This window comes from Rana temporaria, chromosome 1 (assembly GCF_905171775.1).
Source record: "Rana temporaria chromosome 1, aRanTem1.1, whole genome shotgun sequence".
Classification (NCBI taxonomy): Eukaryota; Metazoa; Chordata; class Amphibia; order Anura; family Ranidae; genus Rana; species Rana temporaria.
Window position 1 is genome coordinate 454,016,007 of NC_053489.1, and position 25,519 is coordinate 454,041,525.

The 25,519-nt window shown below is 42.2% G+C and overlaps 1 protein-coding gene and 1 long non-coding RNA gene across 2 annotated transcripts in view; one reads left to right on the forward strand and one right to left on the reverse strand.

The window, feature by feature from the left end:
• Positions 1–25,519, reverse strand: part of GPRIN3 (GPRIN family member 3) — a 242,471-nt gene that overhangs the window by 127,531 nt on the left and 89,421 nt on the right. The gene's annotated exons all lie outside the window — the stretch shown is intronic.
• Positions 1,497–2,438, forward strand: LOC120916929. The gene is made up of 2 exons (XR_005744146.1): positions 1,497–2,109; positions 2,193–2,438. It is a non-coding gene; the product is annotated as an uncharacterized LOC120916929 (long non-coding RNA).

Consider the following 25,519-nt stretch of genomic DNA (forward strand, 5'->3'; position numbering starts at 1 on the left):
CACGTGTGTATGTTATCACGCCCCTTAGCTTTCGTCGCGCAATCGACAAGAAGTAATTATGTGAGCAGGTTGTGAGATTCATGCCTAAAACGACGAGATTCATGCCTAAAACGACGAGATTCAGGCCAAAAACGACTAGGTTCATGCTAAAAACGACGAGGTTCATCATGCTAAAAAATACACCTTTCATGCAAAAATAACGACATTGCCCACACAGCAGATTTTGAGAAATGTTACAGCAAAGCGCGGTTACGTACAGCCCGTACGACGGCACTATAAATGGCCATTTCCATGTCAGATCTTGGCTGACTGACATCGAAATTTCTTTATTTTCTTGCTTTCTGCTCGGTTAACAACATATATAGCTAGCCGCCAAACTCAAAGTTTCAATAAAACGTTACGTACCGTCGTATGACACGGTCGATAGTTCCGTCTCCTTCTACAGATTGTGAACGCCGCCTTCATTCACGTGGTATCCCTTTATACACGCGCATGCGTGACGCTCCGCCCGTCTCCACACCCCTGACGTTCTTTTTAGTCTTTTCCCCGCCCCTTCTCTCTCCTTGACCCCGCATCAACAAGATGGCAGCAGCACCCGAGCACCCCAACATGCCTGCCCCAGCCCACAGACACACTGGCACATCTCGCCGATATAAAGCAACCAACATGACATTCCAGGAGATGGTGGAGATGGTCCAGATCCTCCGGGAGGAGGATTATGACGGGAAACACGGGCCATATCTCCACCCTAATAAACTCAAGGCCCTGATCATGTCAAAAGTTGAAAGGAGGATCTTCAGGAAATTTGGGATCCGAAGGTCTCGGGAGCAGCTGAGAAAGCGCTGGTCGGACCTTAAGTTGAGGGAACAAGAGACCCTTCAGAAAATCCGGAGAGAACTTAGAAAAAGTAAGTAATTTTTCGGGGTAATCCTGTCTTGTGTTTGTAATTCTCGCCATGTGATTTTTATTGAAGGTTGTACTGTATTATGTATTTCATGTTAGTGGGCCCAAATATTTGTCGTGAAAGTCGTCGTTAATTCACAGAACGACGACTCGTACGACCAAAGATTGTGCCCATCAACATTTTATTTCTTTTTCCAGATATTTTTATAAAATTTGTATTTTTTAGTCCTTAGATATATATATATATATATATATATATATATATATATATATATATATATATATATATATATATATATAGATAGATAGATAGATAGATACAGAGAGAGAGATTAAAGGGCTCATGAGGTCTCCATGTGGCAAACCCCCATTTTATTTTTAATAAAAAAACAATTACAAAATTCAAATTAAAGGGCCCAGAGGTCCACAGGGCCCTGAATGGCAAACCAAGCCCCCCCTTTTTCATGTTTAAATAAATGTTTAGTTATTTATTTATGAAAACTACTTTTTTAAGTTTTTAATTTTTTAGTTTGATTCTTAATTTGTAAAGGGCCCCCCTCCGCTTTGTAATTTTGATTTCAGACGGCAGCCCCCCCCTTTTTTCAGATCCAGGTGCCTACCAATGCCGCCAATCCCGTAACGTGCTGCAGAGACAGTTTCAATGCGGGGCCAGGGGGGCAGCTTAAGGGGGTCCCGTCAGGTAGGCTGTACAGGGCCACATGATTTTGCTCAGCGGCCCTGGTGAGATCCAATGAGGATTTAATTTAGATGTGTTTTTAGTAATCCAAATTAAGTGAATATACAGGAAAAGGATAGTGTGCTCATCAGTTGGGGACACATGCGGTCAGTAGCACAATTGTTGGCCATCCAAAAGAAATTTTTTAGTGGCGAACACAAAGGTGAGGTCATCCAGTGGATACTTGTTTGGCTTCCATGTTTAAAAAGACAAAAAAAGGTACACAGATTTTGCTTAATCTTTGGCAATGCCTACAATCCTGTGTCCTGCTTAGAGGGTTGTTAAAAACCAACAATAGTCCCATAATTTATTGTAACAATTATTCATATTCCTCTTTAAGGACTTCAATATTTTTCTATAATGTTTGAAACACCTTTTCTTCATTCTTGTAGGGCGACAGGAAGCAGCAAGCCAGGAGGCAAATGAAGGACAACCCCCGCGGGATCAGGATGAGGCTGCAACCACATCTGGTAAAGTATCATCTAAATTTGTTTAGCTAGATGTAGGCCTGCGTAATTGTACTAAATGGTTTTGTCCCCCATTTCACGGGCAGGTGGTGGCTTGGACAGGCAGACGACACAGATGGTTATCAGTGAAATATGGGCATGCAGAGAGGAAGTGGAGGAGATCCATCTTGCCAACAGGGAAATAAAAAATCGGACCAGGAGGGTTGAACATAAACTTAAAAATTTGTTGGACATTTTGGGGAGAGTGTAAATGATTTTTGTAGTTAGGATGGTCAAAAAAAAGTACAAAGTGATTTGTTTATTTTTGATAATCCCAAAAGAAAAAAAAAAAATATATATAAAGTGATTGTTGTGAATCAAAAAAACCAAAAAAAAAAATATAAAGAGATTTTTATCTTGTTGTGAATCAAAAAAAAAATAAAAAAAAAAAATATAAAGTGATTGTTGTGAATCAAAAAAAACCAAAAAAATATATAAAGAGATTTTTATCTTGTTGTGAATCTAAAAAAACCAAAAAAAAAAAAAATATAAAGTGATTGTTGTGAATCAAAAAAACCAAAAAAATATATAAAGAGATTTTTATCTTGTTATGAATAAAAAAAAACGAAAAAAATATATAAAGAGATTTTTATCTTGTTGTGAATCAAAAAAAAAATAAAAAAAAAATATAAAGTGATTGTTGTGAATCAAAAAAACCAAAAAAAATATATAAAGAGATTTTTATCTTGTTATGAATAAAAAAAAACCAAAAAATTATATAAAGAGATTTTTATCTTGTTGTGAATCTAAAAAAACCAAAAAAAAAAAAAAATATAAAGTGATTGTTGTGAATCAAAAAAACCCAAAAAATATATAAAGAGATTTTTATCTTGTTGTGAATCAAAAAAAAAAAAAAAAAAAAATATAAAGTGATTGTTGTGAATCAAAAAAACCAAAAAAAATATATAAAGAGATTTTTAGATTTTTATCTTGTTATGAATAAAAAAAAACCAAAAAAATATATAAAGAGATTTTTATCTTGTTGTGAATCAAAAAAAAAAAAAAAAATAATATAAAGTGATTGTTGTGAATCAAAAAAAACCAAAAAAATATATAAAGAGATTTTTATCTTGTTGTGAATCTAAAAAAAACAAAAAAATAAAAAAATATAAAGAGATTGTTGTGAATAAAAAAAACCAAAAAAATATATAAAGAGATTTTTATCTTGTTGTGAATCTAAAAAAACCAAAAAAAAAAAAAAAATATAAAGTGATTGTTGTGAATCAAAAAAACCCAAAAAATATATAAAGAGATTTTTATCTTGTTGTGAATCAAAAAAAAAAAAAAAAAAAAATATAAAGTGATTGTTGTGAATCAAAAAAAACAAAAAAAATATATAAAGATATTTTTAGATTTTTATCTTGTTATGAATAAAAAAAACCCAAAAAAATATATAAAGAGATTTTTATCTTGTTGTGAATCAAAAAAAAAAAAAAAAAATAATATAAAGTGATTGTTGTGAATCAAAAAAAAACAAAAAAATATATAAAGAGATTTTTATCTTGTTGTGAATCTAAAAAAAACAAAAAAATAAAAAAATATAAAGAGATTGTTGTGAATCAAAAAAACCAAAAAAATATATAAAGAGATTTTTATCTTGTTGTGAATCAAAAAAAAAAAAAAAAAATATATAAAGTGATTGTTGTGAATCAAAAAAAAAAAAAAAATATATATAAAGAGATTTTGATATCTTCAAAAATTTGTTTAAAAAATGTACAAATCACAAATTGGTAAGAAGATTGTTAAAATAAATAAAATAATCGTAAAAAATAAAGTGTGTGGTGTTTTGATTAAAGAACCTGTAACTTTACATGTGTTTACTTTGTGTGTTACCTGGGAAATGGTTGTGAGTTGGCAAGGAAAATACACTTGACACTACATGTAGTACATTATGTAAAATGATGAGGCAACTTCAAAAAACACAAGCGACCAAATTTAAATTTTTGGGTACACTGATTTATAATGTGATAAAACAAAGCTAAGCCAAATTGGCTTGTGAGGGAATGGCCCCCCTACCCATAAAATACTCCATATATTGGTCACGGACTGCACGGCCACTTTGGGGGGGCAAGCCAGTACGGGCAGGTTCCAGGCCCGGCAAGATTTGCTCGGGATTGTTAAGTCCAGCCTCAGGCCCAACCATGGCCATATAGTTTGTGGAATTTCGTCTCAAAAAATTATGTAAAATGCAGCATGCAAATACGATATAGTTCCATTTGTACTCCGCCATATGGATCGAGGTTAGGAACAGGCGGAACCGGCTGGCCATTATCCCGAAGGCATTCTCCACCACCCTCCGGGCTCTGGCCAGCCGGTAATTAAAAACACTCCTCTCTGGGGTGAGGGTGCGCTGGGGGAATGGCCTCATTAGATGGGGTCCCAGGCCAAAAGCTTCATCAGCCAAGAAGACGAAGGGGAGTCCTTCCACGTTGTCCGCATCCGGTGGCAATGCAAGATCTTCGTCTTGGAGTCGTTCCCCGAACTCAGTCTGCCTGAAAGCTCCCCCATCCGACATCCGGCCGTTCTTGCCCACATCAACGTACAGAAATTCGTACTGTGCTGACACCACCGCCATCAGCACAATACTGTTGAACCCCTTATAATTGTAGAACTCAGAACCAGAACGGGGTGGAGGCACGATGCGGACGTGCTTTCCGTCGATGGCTCCCCCGCAGTTGGGGAAGTTCCAACGCGTCTCAAACTCCGCTGCCACAGTCTGCCATTCCTGTGGCGTGGACGGAAGCTGTGTAATAGAAAAATAAAATATTTTAGAAATATTTGGAACATAACATTGCAAGCACGTTAGACAAAGACATCATAATTATTCTAACTTTTAAATTAAAAGACCTTTTTACAACTAAAATATAATGCACAATTAGCACTTACATCACCCCCTCTGATGGATCAATGATCAAATTTGGGAGATAAAAAAAAAAAAAAAAAAAAAAAAAATTATTCCTAAACTCCCAAACTCATCTAGCCCTCTCCAAAATGACTATTAAAGTCTAGGTTCACCAATATTTGTTCAACTTTTTCTGGGTGAACCTACACTTTTATACACATTTTGGAGAGGGCTAGATGAGTTTGGGAGTTCCTTTTTTTTTTCCACCATGAAACTCCCAAACTCATCTAGCCCTCTCCAAAATGACTATTAAAGTCTAGGTTCACCAATATTTGTTCAACTTTTTCTGGGTGAACCTACACTTTAATACACATTTTGGAGAGGGCTAGATGAGTTTGGGAGTTCCTTTTTTTTTTTTCCACCATGAAACTCCCAAACTCATCTAGCCCTCTCCAAAATGACTATTAAAGTCTAGGTTCACCAATATTTGTTCAACTTTTTCTGGGTGAACCTACACTTTAATACACATTTTGGAGAGGGCTAGATGAGTTTGGGAGTTCCTTTTTTTTTTTCCACCATGAAACTCCCAAACTCATCTAGCCCTCTCCAAAATGACTATTAAAGTCTAGGTTCACCAATATTTGTTCAACTTTTTCTGGGTGAACCTACACTTTTATACACATTTTGGAGGTGGGGGGGGGGAACATTACAATAACACAATACATTGTAAAGTGACTAGGCTAGGTGTGTTAGGGCCCAGGATAGCATGCTGGGGAGGTAAGTGAAGGGAAATAGGCATGTGGGCCTTAAAAAGGGACATCAATAAGAGCTTAGAGCATGCATGGGGGCAAAGGGGACATTCACAGTACATTACAAGCATGGTAAGTAGGGAGGAAGGGAATAATTACAATACATTAGCATACATTAAAAACATTACATGTGATCTTAAAGGAGAAAACTTACCCTCATATAGTCATCCTGCAGAACCTGGATGATGGCAGAACAGGTATCTGGGATTATGAGGCCCAGAGCCTGGGGGGAGATGCCCGTCGAGAACTTTAAGTCCTGCAAGCTTCTCCCAGTTGCCAGATACCGTAAGGTGGCAACTAGCCTCTGTTCAGCGCTGATGGCTTCCCGCATAACAGTGTCCTGCCTGGTAATATAAGGCGACACCAAAGCCAACAGCTGCTGAAAGACAGGATCAGACATCCTCAGAAAATTCCTGTAATCTACAGGATTATTTTCCTGGATCTCCCGCAGCAGAGGCATATGACAGAATTGGTTCCTACGGAGCAACCAATTCTTGGTCCATGAACTCCTCCTCACCCTGTTCATGGCTGGGTCTAGGTCTAAAGCAACAAGACCTGAACCATACATTTGCATAGCACGAAGTCGCCTACGACGATCAGGTGCCTGCAACATGGCTAGAAACGACCGTGTAATCAGACCGCACAATCAGACCGCACTGAAGAACAGCAAGTGCTAGGAAGAACGCAGTGAAAATCTTAAACGAGCGCACAGAACCGCAATGTAAAACAATACGACCTGACCGCACGTCCCGATAAACAAGCTACGATCCCACAAGCACAAACTGAACGGCAGAAAACGATATGAAAGCACGACGAATGAAAAACGCGAATCGTCACTCACCAAACTTTTACTAACACGCGGAAACACGATATCAGCAAAAGCAGCCCCAAGGGTGGCGCCAAAGAATTCAAACCTCCCATTTATAGTGCCGTCGTACGTGGTGAGCGTCACCACGCTGGAGAACGAGTAAATTGTTGTCTATTACGTGTGTACGCACAGCAAGCCCGTCGAGCCTCGGAACAAGTCCAACAAGGAACTCGACGAGGAACTCGATGTGTTTCGCCCGTCGAGTTTCTCGGTCGTGTGTACGAGGCCTCAGAGTTTCATTTTGTATGCAATCAGGCAGGTCCTTGCACTAAATGGTTTTGGTAAATCTGAAGAGAAAAACCTGCAGGAAAACTGATAGTGTGTATGGAGCTTCACATTTATTAAATCTTCTGCCCTTGTTGTTGTTTTAACTTTGGATAGTAACATTTTTTTTTGTTATGCCAGTAAATACCTTATACAGCCCACTTCCTGTTTATTGTCTGGTAAAAAGCCCAGGCGTGTGACATCATGCACAGCTCTTTCTCACTCTCATGAGAGTTTGCAGTGAGGGGATGGGGGTGACTGATAAGAGGGCCAATAAGAGCTTCTGAGGTGTGTCTGTGTAAATCCAGGAAGTGGACAGGCAGCAGCTTCAGCTGCCCACAGTTAAAATGGTTGCAGCCAGACTCAGTGGAGGGAGATTTTTGCATAATAGTTGGCAAGTACAGAATCACAGTATATATAAAATAATATGCAAAGTGGTTGGAGGGAAGCTTCAGAATGGCAAAGTTGTATTTTATTACAAATTTTGGTTTATTTACTAAAGCTAGAGCATGAAAAATCAGGCTCAATTCTGTATAGAAGCCCATCAGCGTCCAGGTTTTATTGCCAAAGCTCAATTGAACAAGCCAAGGTTAGAAGCTGATTGGCTACCATGCACAGCTGCACCACATTCTGAGTGCCCGAGTTTTAGTAAATCTCACCCATTCTTTAAGCAGACTGCAGTTCCTCTTTAAGAACTGACAAAAGTCACATATTTTAAAGTATAAAACCTTTCAGCAATGCTTTGCTAATGTAATACTGATTTATCTAAATTCACAAAACTAGTTTGAGTGAGTGAATGAGTGAGTGAGTGAGAAACTTATATAGCTCAACAAATGCAAACTTAATCGCCTCAAGGCGCTGGAGTCTGGCTCACAAAACGGACACTGCATCCCACCTTATTAAAATAAAACATTTTAAACCCATGGATATCAGGCCTTATTGTAAATATAACCTATTACCTCTCAGAGGCCCGGGTTGTTTTGCTAAATCCAGGGCATCTGTGGTCTGCACTGTATGGACTTGGCACACCAACAGTATTGGGGTGCACTGCCCAATGCAGTTCCAATGCCTTATTTCTTTGGCATCAGTTCACACTAATGCAATAGGTTGGTATCCTCTAAAAAAAGAAAATAGGACGGATTGTATTTTTACTCCCATTTCGAGGGACTGTCCCTCATTTGGAAAAAAGTCCCTCTGTCCCTCTTTCCTCCTCTTTTGCCCCTCATTTTAGTCTGATCTATATAGTTATATAAAAAAAAACCACTATTTATCTTTCAAAATGTGTTTCCCAGCGCTAAACCTTTCATCCAATTTCTAAATTGCTGCATTTGTAAACTCCATAAGCCAGGGGTGCCTAATCTTTTGAAGAGCAAGGGCCATTTAAGCGACTTTATAACTGGTTGTGGGCCACAATGAGCAGAGCGGGCAGATGACAGGTCCGTGTTTACTCTGCATATGCAGAGATCGGTTGGAGGTAGGCGGGTGTAAACAGACATTTACATCTGCCGCTCCATAGAGGTGAATATAGGGTCCGATTGGGTCGGACTCATCGCGTGAAAGGGGCCCAGGGCTTCTTGTACACGGATGCACTGCGGTTTACCCACACTGCGGGTTCAGCACAGTACACTGTGGCGTTCCTGCAGGTTAGCTGCACTTTACCATAGACTTCTATTATTTCCTGCAGGTGTGGTTCACTTTCAAAAAATGCACCAAACCCACAGGTAATAACAGAAGTATATGGCTCAGTGCAGGTAACCTACAGTTTCAAAGCAGCCCAGTAACCCCTGCAGAACTGATATGACCATACATACACTGTGATTTTAGTAATAAGCTTACCTTTAAGAACCAGTGGCGGCCCGTCCATAATAGCTCCTTGCCACTGTGCCCAAGTTGCCTCAGGTACTCTGCAGTCTCGGTGGTAAGGAAAGAGCACATATGAATTGCTGTATTTATGTCAAGATACAGGACTGGGGAATCATTTCACTTGATGGAGGGACATTACTCTTGCTTACAAAGGCTTTTCTTACTGCTTAGGTAAAGTAGGGAGTTTTTCTGATTGTTGACCACAGAAACTATTACCATTTTTCTTTTCATTCTCCCATGATTCAAACTTTGTAAATGGATTAAAAGGATTCCAAAAAGTATGATAATCGAGATTTTGCCTGTACAGTCACAGTGTCAATTCCTCTGTATATACAGTACAGTAACACAGGTTTGGCAGAAATAGCGTCCGGCACCCGCCACCGCTTATGACAGTTTCTTTAGTCATTGCATTGTTCAGCGAAAATAGCGGACGCCCCCCCCCCCCCCCCTCTAGCTTCTTAACTTTATTTTTTAAAATGCTTAGCTACAAACGAGGATGGGGCGGGGTCTTGCGCCCCCCCCATCCTAAAACTTCACCAGCCGCCACTGTTAAGAACAGTCTTCTATTCAGGTATTGCCAGCTGTTGCTGTCCCAGGCAGAGTGCATTTGGTATCACTCTGCCTGTGACAAAAAGCCAGTGCTATACAGGACTGTGCAATGACTTATCTAGCTCTGCTCCACAGCCGCATGCTTCCTCCATTGCTGGCTTCATTCACAACACTGATGCTCTGGGATATAGGGTCGGCAACCTGCGATCTGGGCTTGCCAACCCGCCATCCCAGAGCAGGAGGTCATGGGCCATATCAAAGGGCTCCACGGGCCACTGGTTCCATAAGCCAATATAAAAGAATAGTAGTGGTAAAAAAAAAACACTTGTGGGTTTAACCAATCTTATTTTTGTACAATTCTCCTTTAAGGGGGGCATAGCAGGAGGTGGATTGGTGAATCAATCTTCAGAGGGGGTTTGACAAGCGACAAGGATGTGTTATGTTGCCTCCTTACTCAGTATTCAGTTGATTGGGTCTTATTTTGCAGGCGGTACTGCCCACCATGAGCGACAGTGGGGAAAAAATATGGCACATGTACACCCTGTTCACTATTTTTGCAGCATACGGGGTAGCAGTCGTGTGCTTTTGCTGCACCCCAACTGCAAGAATATAAGATGAAGCCTTAGGTAGAGGGGGACTTGACTGTGTAGTAAGTACTGGACAGGTTAGAATTTATTTTGTGTTTTTTTTTTCTTTGGCGCATTTCCAAAAAAGTTTATTGTTGCCTATGCTTATTTATTCATGTTGGAAAAACAATAAAGCAGGTTTGGAACATGACTTGTAATACAGAATCATTATAACTAGATTAGCCACCTAAACCTGGAGGACCAACATGTTTGTTATGCAGGAATGTCTCTAGAAATTTTGGTCACGGCACGATCCACTCACAATTTTCCACTGACCACCTAATCAGGGCCGGATTCCAGACAAGGCCAACAAGGCCAGGCCTCGGGGCGGCAGTGGGTGCAGGGGCGGCACTGCGGCTGAGAGGAGAGGACACTTTTACTTTCATATCGGGAGTTCCCTCCTGTCATGCGGATGGTGAGAGGAGAAAAAACAGAGGGAAGAGGAGGTGAGATAGTTCTTGGCAGCAGCAACCCCCCTCCCAGTTCTCAATGTCATTTTGTCATTTTTGGCAGCAGCACCCCCCAATGCTCAATGTCATTTTTGGCAGCAACAACCCCCCCGCTTCTTAATGTCCTGCCGAAAAAGTCCCCCGGCAGATAATGTCCCCCCTGTACTGCGCAGGCGGGGGCGGCATTGAAGGACCTGGCCTTGGGGCGGCAAAGGGAGTAAATCCGGGCCTGCACCTAATGTCAGGGACAGAACTGGACTCCAAACTGTAAAGACTGTCAATGTCAGATTATAGCACCAGTTGTTATCTACATGAATGTGCCTGTCATTGCTTCAGGTCACTGCAAAAACCAAATTATCCATCTTACCACAAGAAATCTCCACTAACCTAAAGAATTCCCCATAATATGTACAATCAGTATACTCACAGCTGTAGATTTACAAAGCTGCCGGAATTTCCTCATCAGCACAAACGTCAACTGCAAGTCATAATGAGGACCACTGCCGGTCAAATGCACCTGTCAATAAAATGAGTGATCTCAGAAGATCAGAATGTATGGAAAAGCATGCTGTGTTTGCTCATCAATACAAGCCCAAAGCCTGCTGAGACAGGATTTAAAGGTGAAGTTATTGCAGGAGTGAAGCCGTGCAAGTTCAGCTGAACTCGCAGGATTTCACTCCCGCTGGCAGTCCCGATTTGGGCCGCGATTATAGAGACATCTGTGCAGGTTTCTGCACAGATGTCAATGTAAATCGCGGGGCCGAAATCGCAAAAAGAAGTACAGGAACTACTTTTTGAAATCGGTGCAGCGCCGCAGATGCGGCGTCGCACCGATTAGGACAGTGCCATTGCCGGCAATTTGCGGCAAATACCGCCGTTTTGACATGCGATTTGACATGCCAAATTGCATGTGAAAACGCACCAGTGTGAACCAGGCCTAAATGAGAGAAAAGCTATCTGTAAATGGAGAGCAGGCAGATAGATGAAAGTTCCGCCTCCTTCATTCATAGAGCACTTTTTTTTACTGTGGGACCTAATAGTACGGCTCCTAAAGCCTCGTACACACGGTACGATTGTTGGCAGGTGATTGTCTGTTGACAGACTGTTGTCCTAAAATCTGACTGTTAGTACGCTCCTTTTGACAATTGTTGTCCAATTTTCTGCCAACAAGTGTTGCATGACACAGGCTGGTAAATTTTCGGCGGACAACGGCTCCACAAATCTGTCACACAAAAGTCGAAAAGTACAGACACGCATGCTCGGAATCAATGCTCACCAAACACGAAATTAGCAGAAGGGGCCCAAAGGGTGGCGCTCAAGAGCTGAAATTCCTCGTAGTACATTACTACGTTCATCTTTGTGGCACGAAAAATTGTGTAACGTTAAGAATGCAAGACAAGATCCTAGCACACGCCCTTTTGACACTAATCAGACGTTCGGTTGGCCAACAATCACACCGTGTGTACGAGGCTTTAGACAGAAGAGGCAAGAAAGGGTGGGCATAATTGGCATTTTTGACATGTACCGTATATACTCGAGTATAAGCCGAGTTTTTCAGCCCTTTTTTTAGGCTGAAAATGCCCCCCTCGGCTTATACTCGAGTCTGTGTACCTGAGTCCGTGACATGCATATTCAGACGGCGGGCGTCCAGTGTTAAAAAGTCGCACCTCTTCCTCCTCCTGTTCCGTGATAGGCGGAACACTCAGTTTTCCAGCAGACACTGTGTTCAGTGTTCCGTCTATCACAGACGTCCTCTCGTCCGTGATAGGCGGAACACTGAACACAGTCTCTGCTGGAAAACTGAGTGTTCTGCCTATTACGGAACAGGAAGAGGAGAAGGCGTGACTTTTTAACACTGGACGCCCACCGTCTGAATATGCATGTCACGAATAATCAGGTACACAGATCGACACAGTGAGGTCAGGCTGCAATGGGCACAGTGAGGTCAGGCTGCAATGGGCACAGTGAGGTCAGGCTGCAATGGGCACAGTGAGGTCAGGCTGCAATGGACACAGTGAGGCATGCACATGGGCACAGTGAGGCATGCTAATGGACATTGTTGACCCTCTTTTCCACTTACAGTAGCTACCGCATTCTCACCCTAGGCTTATACTCAAGTCAATAAGTTTTCCCATTTTTTGTGGTAAAATTAGGTGCCTCTGCTTATATTCGGGTCAGCTTATACTTATACGGTACTTGTCAGAGGTGCAGCCAGTCACCCATATTAACCCTGGCAGCAATAGAAGCTCACTACTACTGGAATATCCAGGGACAGAAGACTTACGATTTCAGCCTTACACAACAGCCACACTCCTCATTCATGGTAAGTACCGTCCTTGATTCGTTTTTTTTTTCTCTTTTGTTTATTCATTAAACCTCAGCTTACTTCATTCATTAAACCTCACCTCCATAAATCATACGGACCAGGCAGTGCAGGGTTTTAGGCCCCTTCACCCTGAGGAACTGATTGGGTCTGTCTGTCAGTTATTCAGGCAGACCTAATTGGACCATTCATTCCCCTTTATGGAGCGGTGGATGTCAGCGGACTTGTGTCCGCTGACACCCGCCAGCATCCAATCCGGTCCAGTAAAAACAGACATGGGTATCTGTTCCCCATCCCTCCGGCAGATCGGATCAGATGACAGTCATATTGAAACTGCCAAGCGGTCAGTTTCCATCTGACCCCCTCCAGGCTATGCACAGCGGACATGGACCTGTCATCTGCTTGCTCAGCGGGGATTAGCGGAGAGCTCCCATGCTAAGCAGGTGGAACCGCTTGACGGAGTCCGCCTAGGGTTGCCACATTATACCTTTAATCCAGGACACATATTCATCACACAGGTTCACAGGTTGATTTAATGTAGATAAGGCACCAAGTGAGTTTGATTACCACCTTAATCAGCCACAGAACCTGTGTAATGAATATGTTTTTAGTCTTATAGGGATGATGTGGCAACCCTAAGTCTGCCCTGTCTGAAAAGGACAAGCCGACTTCTAGCTATCAGATGGAAGCAGCCTGGCGCCTCCACCAGATTGCTTCCCCCCCCCCCTTGTAATGGGCGCCCCCTACATGTATCTCAGTCTCCTCTTGTCCTTCTGTGGGCCCAGGTCGGTCTCTCCCCGTTCTTGTTGCTGACCCAGAAGCAACATGTAAAACGTCACTTTCAGGTCCCTCTCTCCAGCGTAACTGGGAAAGAATGTAATGCAGTGCAAGCACAGGTGAGACTTTTACGGTCTTTAACCACTTAAGGACCGCCTAACGCCGATATACGTCGGCAGAATGGCACGGCTGGGCACAGGCAAGTACATGTACGTTGCCTTTAAGATCCCAGCCATGGGTCCGAAGCTCCATGACCGCGGGACCTGGAGCTGAAGAACGGGAAGAGGTGGGTGTAAACATACCTTCCCCGTTTTTCACAGTGGCAGTGTCATTGATTGTCTGTTCCCTGATATAGGGAAAGACGATCAATGACGTCACACGTCCAGCTCCGCCCCCCCTACAGTTAGAAACACATATGAGGTCACACTTAACCCCTACAGCGCCCCCTAGTGGTTAACTCCTAAACTGCAATTGTAATTTTCACAGTAATCAATGCATTTTTATAGCACTTTTTGCTGTGAAAATGACAATGGTCCCAAAAATTTGTCAAAATTGTCCGATGTGTCCGCCATAATGTCGCAGTCATGAAAAACATCGCTGATCGCCGCCATTAGTAGTAAAAATATATATATTAATAAAAATGCCATAAAACTATCCCCTATTTTGTAAACACTATAAATTTTGTGTAAACCAAACGCTTATTGCGATATTTTTTGACCAAAAATAGGTAGAAGAATACGTATCAGCCTAAACTTGTATATCTTTATTGGGGATATTTATTATAGCAAAAAGTAAAAAATATTGCATTTGTTTCAAAATTGTCGCTCTATTTTAGTTTATAGCGCAAAAAATAAAAACCGCAGAGGTGATCAAATACCACCAAAAGAAAGCTCTATTTGTGGGAAAAAAGAACGCCAATTTTGTTTGGGAGCCACGTCGCACGACCGTGCAGTTGTCAGTTAAAGCGACGCAGTGCCGAATTGCAAAAAGGGGCAAGGTCCTTAACCTGCATATTGGTCCGGGTCTTAAGTGGTTAAGGACCCTGGACGTCTCATAAAAGAGAATCTATCACTAAAAAAATAACACTTTTTGTTCCCTATGTAATAATAAAAAAAAAAAAAACGTTAGGTTAAAAAATAATATATTTTTTAAAATTTTGAAAAATTAAAACCAAGCACATATAATCCTGCCTGCCAAGATGAGGCCCCCCCCACCTCTACATATATGCACCTATAGACAAACACAGGCATCGGGGGCACCTACACATAAAAACATTGATTGCAATACACATATTGCCACACATGCCAGAGTGAGAGCAATATTTTTAGCACCAGACCTCCTTGGTAACGCTAAACGGATGACCTATAGGGGGGCTTCTAAAAGCGTTGCCATTTCACGGACGCACATTTCACGGACGCACACAAATTTAAGGTTTGATATTTTTGCTTTATCTATTTAATATTGTGTGATATAACAACACTGTAACTACACTGTTATTCTGTAGGGTGTCTTCTTTTAGAAAATATATACAGTAAAACAGGGTTTGACAAATTTGCTTGGAATCTAGGAGCCAGCTAAAAAAGTTAGGAGCCAGAAAACGCGCCCCGTCCCGACAAGCTCGCGCGCAGAAGCAAACACATACGTGAGTAGCGCCCGCATATGTAAACGGTATTCAAATCACACGTGAGGTATCGCCGCAATCGTTAGAGCGAGAGCAATAATTCTAGTTCTAGACCTCCTCTGTAGCTCAAAACATGCAACCTGTAGATTTTTTTAAACGTCGCCTATGGAGATTTTAAAGGGTAAAAGTTTGTCAGTATTCCACGAGCGGACGCAATTTTGACGCATGATATGTTGGGTATTAATTTATTTGGCGTAACATTATCTTTCACAATATAAAAAAAAAATTGGGATAACTTTACTGTTGTCTTATTTTTTTATTAAAAAAAGTGTATTTTTTTCCCCAAAAAAGTGCGCTTGTAAGACCGCTGCGCAAATACAGCATGACAGAAAGTATGGCAACAATCGCCATTTTATTCACTAGGGTGTTAGAATAAAAAATATATATAATGTTTGGGGGTTCTAATTAGAGGGAAGGAGATGGCAGTGAAAATAGTGAAAGATTACACATTAGAACAGCTGTTTAACTTGTAATGCCAACGGCCACCACCAGATGGCGCCAGCTCACAGAAGGAAGAGCTTGGGACTTCACAAGGCCGCAAAGCCGCCAGGGGCGGACTGACCATTGAGTCACTCGGGCACTGCCCGAGGGCCCCATGCCACTAGGGGGCCCCATCAGGGTTGCCAGGCTCAGTAAAACCAGGGACAGTATGTAAAAATCTGTGTTTTTTTTAGATCTGTCCCTGATATGTCCGAAACTGACATGCTTTTAATGTGAAGATCCCAAGATTTTAGCTGCCCTGCCTCTGCACTGCCTCTTGGCGTGGTGGCCATCTGTAAGCCAGAGGGGCCCCATAATCTTCTATTGTCCGGGGGCCCCATGAGTTGTCAGTCCGCCCCTGAAAGCCGCGCCCTCAATTGCGGCGGGGGAGGTGGGGGCACAGGGAGACACAGGATCCTGTCAATTACCGGCCGCCGCAGGCGCCAGGTCACAATTTCTTGTCGCAATTGCGACCTGGCGCCCGGATTTTGTCAACCCCTGCAGTAAAACCTTGGTTTGAGAGCCATTACATTCACGTCTACACACATATTCTCTCTTGACTCTGTCCATTTTCGACCCCCATAAAAAGGTAAATAATAACTTACTAATTTTCCTCAAACTTATCTCCCCAGGAGGGAAGATATTTTATATTTGATAACTTGTTTCGAGAGGGTTTTGCAAGACAAGCAATTATTTTTTTTATAAATTTTGACATGATATACAAGCGATGTCTTGATATAGGTCACAACTGAGTATAAAAGAGAAGAGAGGAGCCTCTAAGTGTAGCAATATGGTTACATTTAATGAAGGTACAACATTTAGCAACTTATTGCTACACTATATATAAAAGAATGAAAAGAAAAGGGGGCAATTTTACCCCCCTTTTCTCCATGGGAGAGCGACGGGGAACAGTGGTTCTTCCTGGGGAAGGGGGGGGGGGTTTGTTCCCCCCCCCCTTCCTCCTGTGAGGAGAATGGCCAGTGGCCTCTGGGTGACCTTTCCTGGGCTGAGTAGTTTGCCCGGGAAAGGTCGGTTTAAATTTAGTATCTTGCCCTCCAGGTGACCTCTCTCTGAGGGAACCTGGCGGGCTTTTTTGAACTTTGAATGACCCTCCTGGGCTTCTGGTCAGAAAGCCCGGGAAGATCCAGTTTAAACTGGTCGGAACCTGTGGATTATAGCCCGTTCTGGGCTATTTAAAGCGGGTTCCGTCCAGTCCAGGCTCATTCGCCTCAGAAGACTTGGAGCTGTGGTGTTCTTCCCCCCCCTCCCTCCCCCTTTTTTGTTAAAAAAAAAATTAAAAAAATACCTTGTCGCGGTTATTGGTATGTGGTAGTGTCACCTTTGCAAAAAAAAAAAAAAAAAAAAAAAAAAAAAATTTTTGGTTTTATATATATATAATAAAGTGTTTTTTAAAAAAAAAAAAAAAAAATCTTTTAAAAGCAAAGGGGGACTAGCTATGCTCATATTATTTTATCCAGGAAAGTTATCTGCTATAAAGTTGGGCACCGTTGTTCTAGCTGGGTAATTGTGTTGGCAACCTGAGCTGTAATGGCAAGGTTAGCTTTAAAAGCTTTATATTGATGATTATTTATTTACACGCTGTTGATATTAATTATCACAATATTTTGAAACCAATATTAAATAAACCGCGGCCTTTAAAATCCAGCAGTGGTCTTTGTCTCTTATTTATTTATTTATTGTTTGCTTAGTTATTGAAGTGTAAGGTTATTCCCGTCTGCTATCCCATATATTGCGCTAAACAAATCTAAGTGTGTATATAGTGTAAATAGGCAGCCAACATACCAGTGGATAAGTGTAAGCAGAAAAAAGAAAATAAATGTAGCGCCAAAACTATAAAGAAAGGGGTAACCACTGAATGGTTGTGAGGATGTGACCTCTGTAGTGAGAGTTATATTAAGGAAAAAACCAAACTCTGTGAATCAATCTTACATGTATACCAGAGCTAGATTAACTCTGAGTGCTAATATTATACCTGTGTGGCATAAAAGAGCATACAAAAGAAAATTCTTATGTAATAGGTGATTATAAGTGTGAATAAACACAAAAACAAATTAATTAAAAGTTCTGAAAAGTGGGAAGGGGGGGGGGGGCACTTCCAGAGCTTCCCCAGAGCTGACTGTTCGTCACTTCAGTTGGAAAACACCTCTTCCACATCAATGGAGAATCCTTTCCCTCAGAAAATGCACATCTTCAATTCCTTGGCATATATAAGTTAAGGTACTCTTACCAGCTTTAGTTGACCCACAGCTCACCGTATGGTGGGTAGGTCCTCAAGGCTTATATATGCTGGCCGTCCTTCAATTGCACCAATGGGTAGATGGATATCCCGATTCCGATATTCCGGATGGATCCCAGAAGGAAAGTTGGTAACACCAGCCACAGGAACGTCACGTGAGATGATAAGGAGGGGAAACTCCCGATTTCATGAGGGATATGAGAAAAGAGGGAGAAAACACCTCCTCATAGTGTAGAAATTTATTTAAAATTCTTGATCAAAAAATGTTTTGACATAGACAAGGAGAGCTTTTTAGCTGGTATATCCAATATACTTCTAACTTAGATACACCCCTCGTACCTGGTTCACCTCTCCAATGAGGGACAAAGTGGTCTATAATTTGGAACGAAGTTCCCTCGACCAAGTAGTGTCTTGGTACAGTGTGTTTGGGGTACCCTGCCAAAATCTTTTACCAAGACACTACTTGGAACACCACAATAAGAAGGTCGAGGGAACTTCGTTCCAAATTATAGACCACTTTGTCCCTCATTGGAGAGGTGAACCAGGTACGAGGGGTGTATCTAAGTTAGAAGTATATTGGATATACCAGCTAAAAAGCTATACGCCCCACGGGCTTAACGTGGAGTGGGACGTGAATTCATTCATAAACCAATCATGAACCTCCATCTTGGTTATTTATTAGTACAAGTTAATATCTCCTTTATTGTGTTTATTTTTATATATAGTGGATGGTTTTGTTAAATCACCATACATCTATTATAAGTATGATTGCTTGCATCAACTAGTTAATTGGGGATGTATATTACCTGTGATCAATCTGTATACACTATCCCGGGGACCTAATGCACTATATTTACTGCTTAGGATTCGTTTTCACCATAGAGGTTTATAGCTGCTGCTTACGCCTCTCATTCATCAATGATTCCCTTGGGACGCATTAGATGGAACGCATACGTCATCACGCCCGACGTCAGCTGACGCGCACACCGTCGTGGCTAAGTGACAATGCGCGCATCACCGCCTGCCCCCTCAGCGATTTGTGTCGTGGATGTTGAGTCCGGGACTCGGATTCGCTGCTAGGTGGGGGGTGGAGCAATTCCCTTGTCCCGCATCCTCATATTGGACAGAGGCTGTCATGTGGGACGGGAGGAGATGACGTCACATATTGCAGCACTGCGATTGGTACCCTCAGCCGCGCCCCCGTTGTCCCACCTCCGGTGGTTGGAACGCAGGAAGAGGAAGTAGCAGTGGGTGAGACGCACGCCCGAGGGGAGCGGAGTAGCAGGTGTAGATCACAGGTAAGCTAATCATATGGCTATATATAGGTGCAGGTAGAGGTGTGGGTCAGCTCTATAACCCTGTTGATGTCTGTGAAGACGAAACCGGTCGGTTAAATTTTGATCCATACCACCAATACTGTGCCAGTTCATGTTATCTGCCTGCTGTGGTTTTTTCTTTGATGTGCCGTGGTGAACGAGTGTCTTTATCGTTTGGGTCTTTTTATAATTTTACTATTTTTAACTTTGGACGATTTCCTTGCTGTGTAATATTTTTTATGAGATTTGGACTATCTCCTTGTCTATGTCAAAACATTTTTTGATCAAGAATTTTAAATAAATTTCTACACTATGAGGAGGTGTTTTCTCCCTCTTTTCTCATATCCCTCATGAAATCGGGAGTTTCCCCTCCTTATCAACTCACGTGACGTTCCTGTGGCTGGTGTTACCAACTTTCCTTCTGGGATCCATCCGGAATATCGGAATCGGGATATCCATCTACCCATTGGTGCAATTGAAGGACGGCCAGCATATATAAGCCTTGAGGACCTACCCACCATACGGTGAGCTGTGGGTCAACTAAAGCTGGTAAGAGTACCTTAACTTATATATGCCAAGGAATTGAAGATGTGCATTTTCTGAGGGAAAGGATTCTCCATTGATGTGGAAGAGGTGTTTTCCAACTGAAGTGACGAACAGTCAGCTCTGGGGAAGCTCTGGAAGTGCCCCCCCCCCCCCTTCCCACTTTTCAGAACTTTTAATTTATTTGTTTTTGTGTTTATTCACACTTATAATCACCTATTACATAAGAATTTTCTTTTGTATGCTCTTTTATGCCACACAGGTATAATATTAGCACTCAGAGTTAATCTAGCTCTGGTATACATGTAAGATTGATTCACAGAGTTTGGTTTTTTCCTTAATATAACTCTCACTACAGAGGTCACATCCTCACAACCATTCAGTGGTTACCCCTTTCTTTATAGTTTTGGCGCTACATTTATTTCCTTTTTCCCCTTTTTATTGCTACACTGATAAAAACGAACTGATGGATTTTTTCATCAGATATCCGATGAAGCTGACTTTCACCAGTCTCGCCTACACACCATCGGTTAAAAATCAGATCGAGTCCAACGCGGTGACGTAAAACACAACGACGTGCAGAGAAAAATGAAGTTCAATGCTTCCGAGCATGCATCGACTTGATTCTGAGCATGCGTGGATTTTTGACCGATGGATTTCCCCACAGACGATCGTTTTTTTCTATCGGTTTTTTAACCATACGAAAATTTTAAAACAGGTTTTATTTTTTTTCACCGATGGGAAAAAAACTGATGGGGCCCACACACGATCGGTTTGTCCGATGAAAACGGTCCATCGGTCCGTTTTCATCAGACGAACCGATCGTGTGTACAGGGCATTAGAGGCAGTTCTGTTCTGTTCTCTTTTATACCCTGTAAAAAATGCTTTGATATACAAGTGCTTTGGATTACAAGCATGTTTCTGGAATGAATTATGCTCGCAATACAAGGTTTTACTGTACCGTTTTGGGGGTTTATGCAATCTTCAGGCCTAAAAGTATTTTTTTAAACATGTGTGCAAAAAAACCCCAAAAAAAACAATGGGGTAGATTCAGGTACATTTGCGCATTTATTACGGAGGCGCAGCGCACCGTTTTGCCGCTGCGCCTCAGTAAATTACCTGCGCTACGCTCAATTCACGGAGCAGTAGCTCCGTAAATTGCGTGTGCGCACCGGAAAACTGCCCGGCGTAAGCGCGCGCAATTTAAATGATCCCATAGGGGGGCGTGGATCATTTAAATTAGGCGCGTTCCCGCACCGAGCGTAGTGCGCATGCTCCGTCGGGAAACTTTCCCGACGTGCATTGCGGTAAATAACGTCGCAAGGACGTCATTTGCTTCAAAGTGAACGTGAATGGCGTCCAGCGCCATTCACGATTCACTTACGCAAACAATGTAATTTTTCAAAAACGCGACGCGGGAACGACGGGTATACGTAGCATTGGCTGCCCCTGCTAATAGCCTTATGCAAAAAAACGACGTATGCAAACGACGTAAACTGCGTACGCAGGGCGCGCGTACGGTTGTGAATCAGCGTTAGTATGCAATTTAGTATGCAATTTTAGTATGCTACCGGAACACCACCTAGCGGCCTGCGTAAGAATGCAGCCTAAGATATGACGGCATAAGGAGGCTTATGCCAGTCATATCTTAGGCTGCAGTCGGCGTATCGAGGTTCCTGAATCAGGAGCATTCGATACGCCGGCGCAAGTAAGCAATTGCGCTGCGTAACTATGGTTACGCAGACGCAATTGCTCTCTGAATCTACCCCAATGAGGCAATGGAGTTGTGCACATGTTTCAGGCACTGCTTTGCTTCGTGGCACGGCAAAAATGATTTCCCCGTCACGTTCAGCGAGCCTTAAAGGGGAGTTCCACCCACAATTTCACTTTTTAAATATAAATACCCCTGTAATACACAAGCTTAATGTATTCTAGTAAAGTTAGTCTGTAAACTAAGGTCCGTTTTGTTAGGTTGTTACCGAATTTAGAAGTTTAGTTTAGTTTATAATCTAGAAATAGACCGTGGCCATCTTAAGTGTGGGCATCATGAAGCCAGACTGTATGACTTCCTGGATTTCAGCTTTGCATATCTCGCACATGCTCAGTGCACAAGCACTGTAATAGGTTTCAGTCAGGTTTGCAAGGACTACTGGGAAACATGATGCCTATCCCAGAAACCCTTGCAAATAGCCTAGGCAAATAAGGAGGAGGAAGTAATGAAGGACTACAAAATAAAGGTATTTACAAGCAACAAATTAAATAAAAATTGTCCATTCTGAACACTATGAGATTAGAGCATGCAGCACAGACAAACATAAAAAAATGGGTGGAACTCCACTTTAAATGTAACAAAAGAAACATTTTAAACAGTGCGTATGCTGTAATGGCTGGAGTGCCATCTTTTATCCAATACAACATTATAGTTCCCGGCTTATCTTCTCACAAGGGTGTTTTATATGTCAGGGTCACACTGCTTTCTGCTACACATAATACAAAAGTCCATCTAAAACGAGGCTCTATTATTTAAAAAGCTAAAAGCACTTTTCATACAGCCATTGGATGTCTACTTTTGTTAATCTTGTCAACCTAGAAGGATTAAAAAAAAAAAAAAATCCAAGTTATAGATTTGCAGTGAAAGGCATAATGGAAGGCAGATGCCCAGCAACGCGGTATGATAAAGCACGGTTTCGCTTACCTGACCCAGATGCAATGATTATGTTGTACAATTTAACTGCGAGAGAGAAAAAGCAAAGCCCCTGCTGATAACCCACTTTCAAACGCACATACTTTATTGCTGGCCTCTGCAAATGAATGTACAGATCTTGCACATATATATTCTCCCACTGCGTACCTGCGCTCTTCCCAGGCTCACAAATTAACAGCCTGTCATTGATTAGTAAATCCTTTATGAACCTCTTTGATACTCAGTATGTGCTCTGCGACTTTGTTTTTTACTTCACTATCCTCAAGATCCTCTTTGACATCCTTGCGGTGTGACTGAGTCATATAATATTTATCTCTGCTTATGTAATTAAACATGCAATTATGCAATTAGAGATCGGAACAGGATCTTCCACATTGCACACGGGCGGATAAAAATACTCTTCTTTGTGCTAGATCTTTCTGCCTGAAGCTTGCAGAAAAATCCAACCTAAAAAAAAAAATGCTTGTTTTGACATGTAATTATGTGCATTTATGTGCATATGGTATTTAGAAGTGTATGCGTATAAACACATTCTGCTGCTTAGAGTATTCATTTATTCTGCACACTGGAACCTAATTGCACACATACACGCATTTATGTGCATAAATGATGTCAATAAGCTCACCTCTGGATACACCTGTAGCACCCTCTAGTGTGTGCTAGAAATAAAGCAGGCAAACGACACTCTGACTCACTCTGTAGAGTCCTAATTGGGCTAGGGTTTATTAGAGGTCAGGGCTGGGTGACTCATCCTGGCAACCCTCTGGTACCTCACCCTGGTCTGGAAGGTTGGAGAACCTTCTAGAATTAGAGGGGGGGTTAGGAGGATCTGCCATGCATATTTATGAGGCCTCGGCCAATGGCCAGTAGTGAGCTGGCAGTGGACTGAGACAACCCCATAAATAGACATGGATCATGCCAACAAGGGAAATGTCCAAATTGGCCCCAATTAGCTATTTTCCCTCCCCGGTGTCATGTGACTCGTTAGTGTTACAAGGTCTCAGGTGTGAATGGGGAGCAGGTGTGTTAAATTTGGTGTTATCACTCTCAGGCCTCGTACACACGACAGAGTTTCTCGGCAGAATTCGGCGAGAAACTCGGTCAGAGCCTGATTCTGCCGAGAAACTCTGTCGTGTGTACACTTTCGGCCCGATGGAGCCGCCGAGGAACTCGTCGAGAAAATAGAGAACATGTTCTCTATTTTCTCGTTGTTCTATGGGAGCTCTTGGCCCGCCAAGCTCCTCGGCGGCTTCAGGGCTGAACTGGCCGAGGAACTCGATGTGTTTGGCACGTCGAGTTCCTCGGCCGTGTGTACGAGGCCTCACTCTCTGATACTGGTCACAGGAACTTCAACATGGCACGTCATGGCAAAGAACTCTCTGAGGATCTGAAAAACAGAATTGTTGCTCTACATAAAAATGGCCTAGGCCAGTGATGGCGAACCTTGGCACCCCAGATGTTTTGGAACTATATTTCCCATGATGATCATGCACTCTGCAGTGTACTTGAGCATCATGGGATATGTAGTAACAAAACATCTGGGGTGCCAAGGTTCCCCATCACTGGCCTAGGCTATAAGAAGATTGTCAAGACCCTGAAACTGAGCTGCAGCATGGTGGCCAAGACCATACAGCGGTTTAATAGGACAGGTTCCACTCAGAACAGGCCTCGCCATGGTCAACTAAAGAAGTTGAGTGCATGTGCTCAGCATCATATCCAGAGGTTGTCTTTGGGAAATAGATGTATGAGTGCTTCCAGTATTGCTGCATATGTTGAAGTGGGGGGGGGGGGTTCAGCATGTCAGTTCTCACACCATACGCTGCACACTGCTCAAATTGGTCTGCATGGCTGCTGTCCCGGAAGGAAGCCTCTTCTAAAGCTGATGCACAAGAAAGTCTGCAAACAGTTTGCTGAAGACAAGCAGACTAAGGACATGGATTACTGTAACCATGTCCTGTGGTCTGATGAGATTAAGATAAACTTATTTGGTTCAGATGTTGTCAACCCATTAAGAAGTACAAAGAAAAGTGTGTCTTGCCTGCAGACAATAATGGTGGTGGGAGTGTCATGGTCTGGGGCTGCATGAAGCACTCATGGGGAGCTACAGTTCATTGAGGGAACCATGAATGCCAACATGATCCCCCTCCCTTCAGAGACTGGGCCGCAGGGCAGTATTCCAACATGATAACGACCCCAAACACACCTCCAAGATGACCACTGCCTTGCTAAAGAAGCTGAGGCTAAAGGTGATGGACTGGCCAAGCATGTTTCCAGACCTAAACCCTATTGAGCATCCGTGGGGCATCTTCAAACAGAAGGTAGAGGAGCACAAGGTCTCTAACATCCACCAGCTCCGTGATGTCGTCATTGAGGAGTGAAAGATGACTCCAGTGGCAACCTGTGAAGCTCTGGTGTTGTCACAGGAAAAGATATAATAAAATATTTACAAACATGTGAGGGGTGTACTTTTGTGAGATACTGTATGTGGTATCGCCATACTCAGGAGTAGTAGAAGAATATGTTTTGGGTTTTAATTCTACGTATGCCAATGCTATGTGTGAGAAATATCTTATTAAGTTTACGACTTTGTTTAAATAAATGAAGTTTCATTTTCTTTCTGCATTTTCCAAAAACTTGTTCAAAAGACTCACTGTGCACCATAAAAATATGTTAGGATGCATGCTTTCCAAAATGTGGTAATTGTGTGAGTGTTTCTACTGTCATGGTGCTCCAGGGACTCCAAAAATGTGATAGGTGATCAGGAAAATAGATGTGCAATTTATGCCCCTGGAATGCCTGAAGGTGCTCCTTGGATTTGGGGCCTCTCTATGTGGCTGGGCTGTGAAAAAGTCTCACACATGTGGTATCATCATACTCAGAAGGATAAGCAGAATGTGTTTTGGGGTATAATTCAAAGTATGCCTATGATATGTGCGTTAGAAATACAGTATCCGAATCATTGTATACTAATGGCGAGCAATTCTCCCACTGTCAGAATACAATAGTGCAACGGGAGGAAGGAA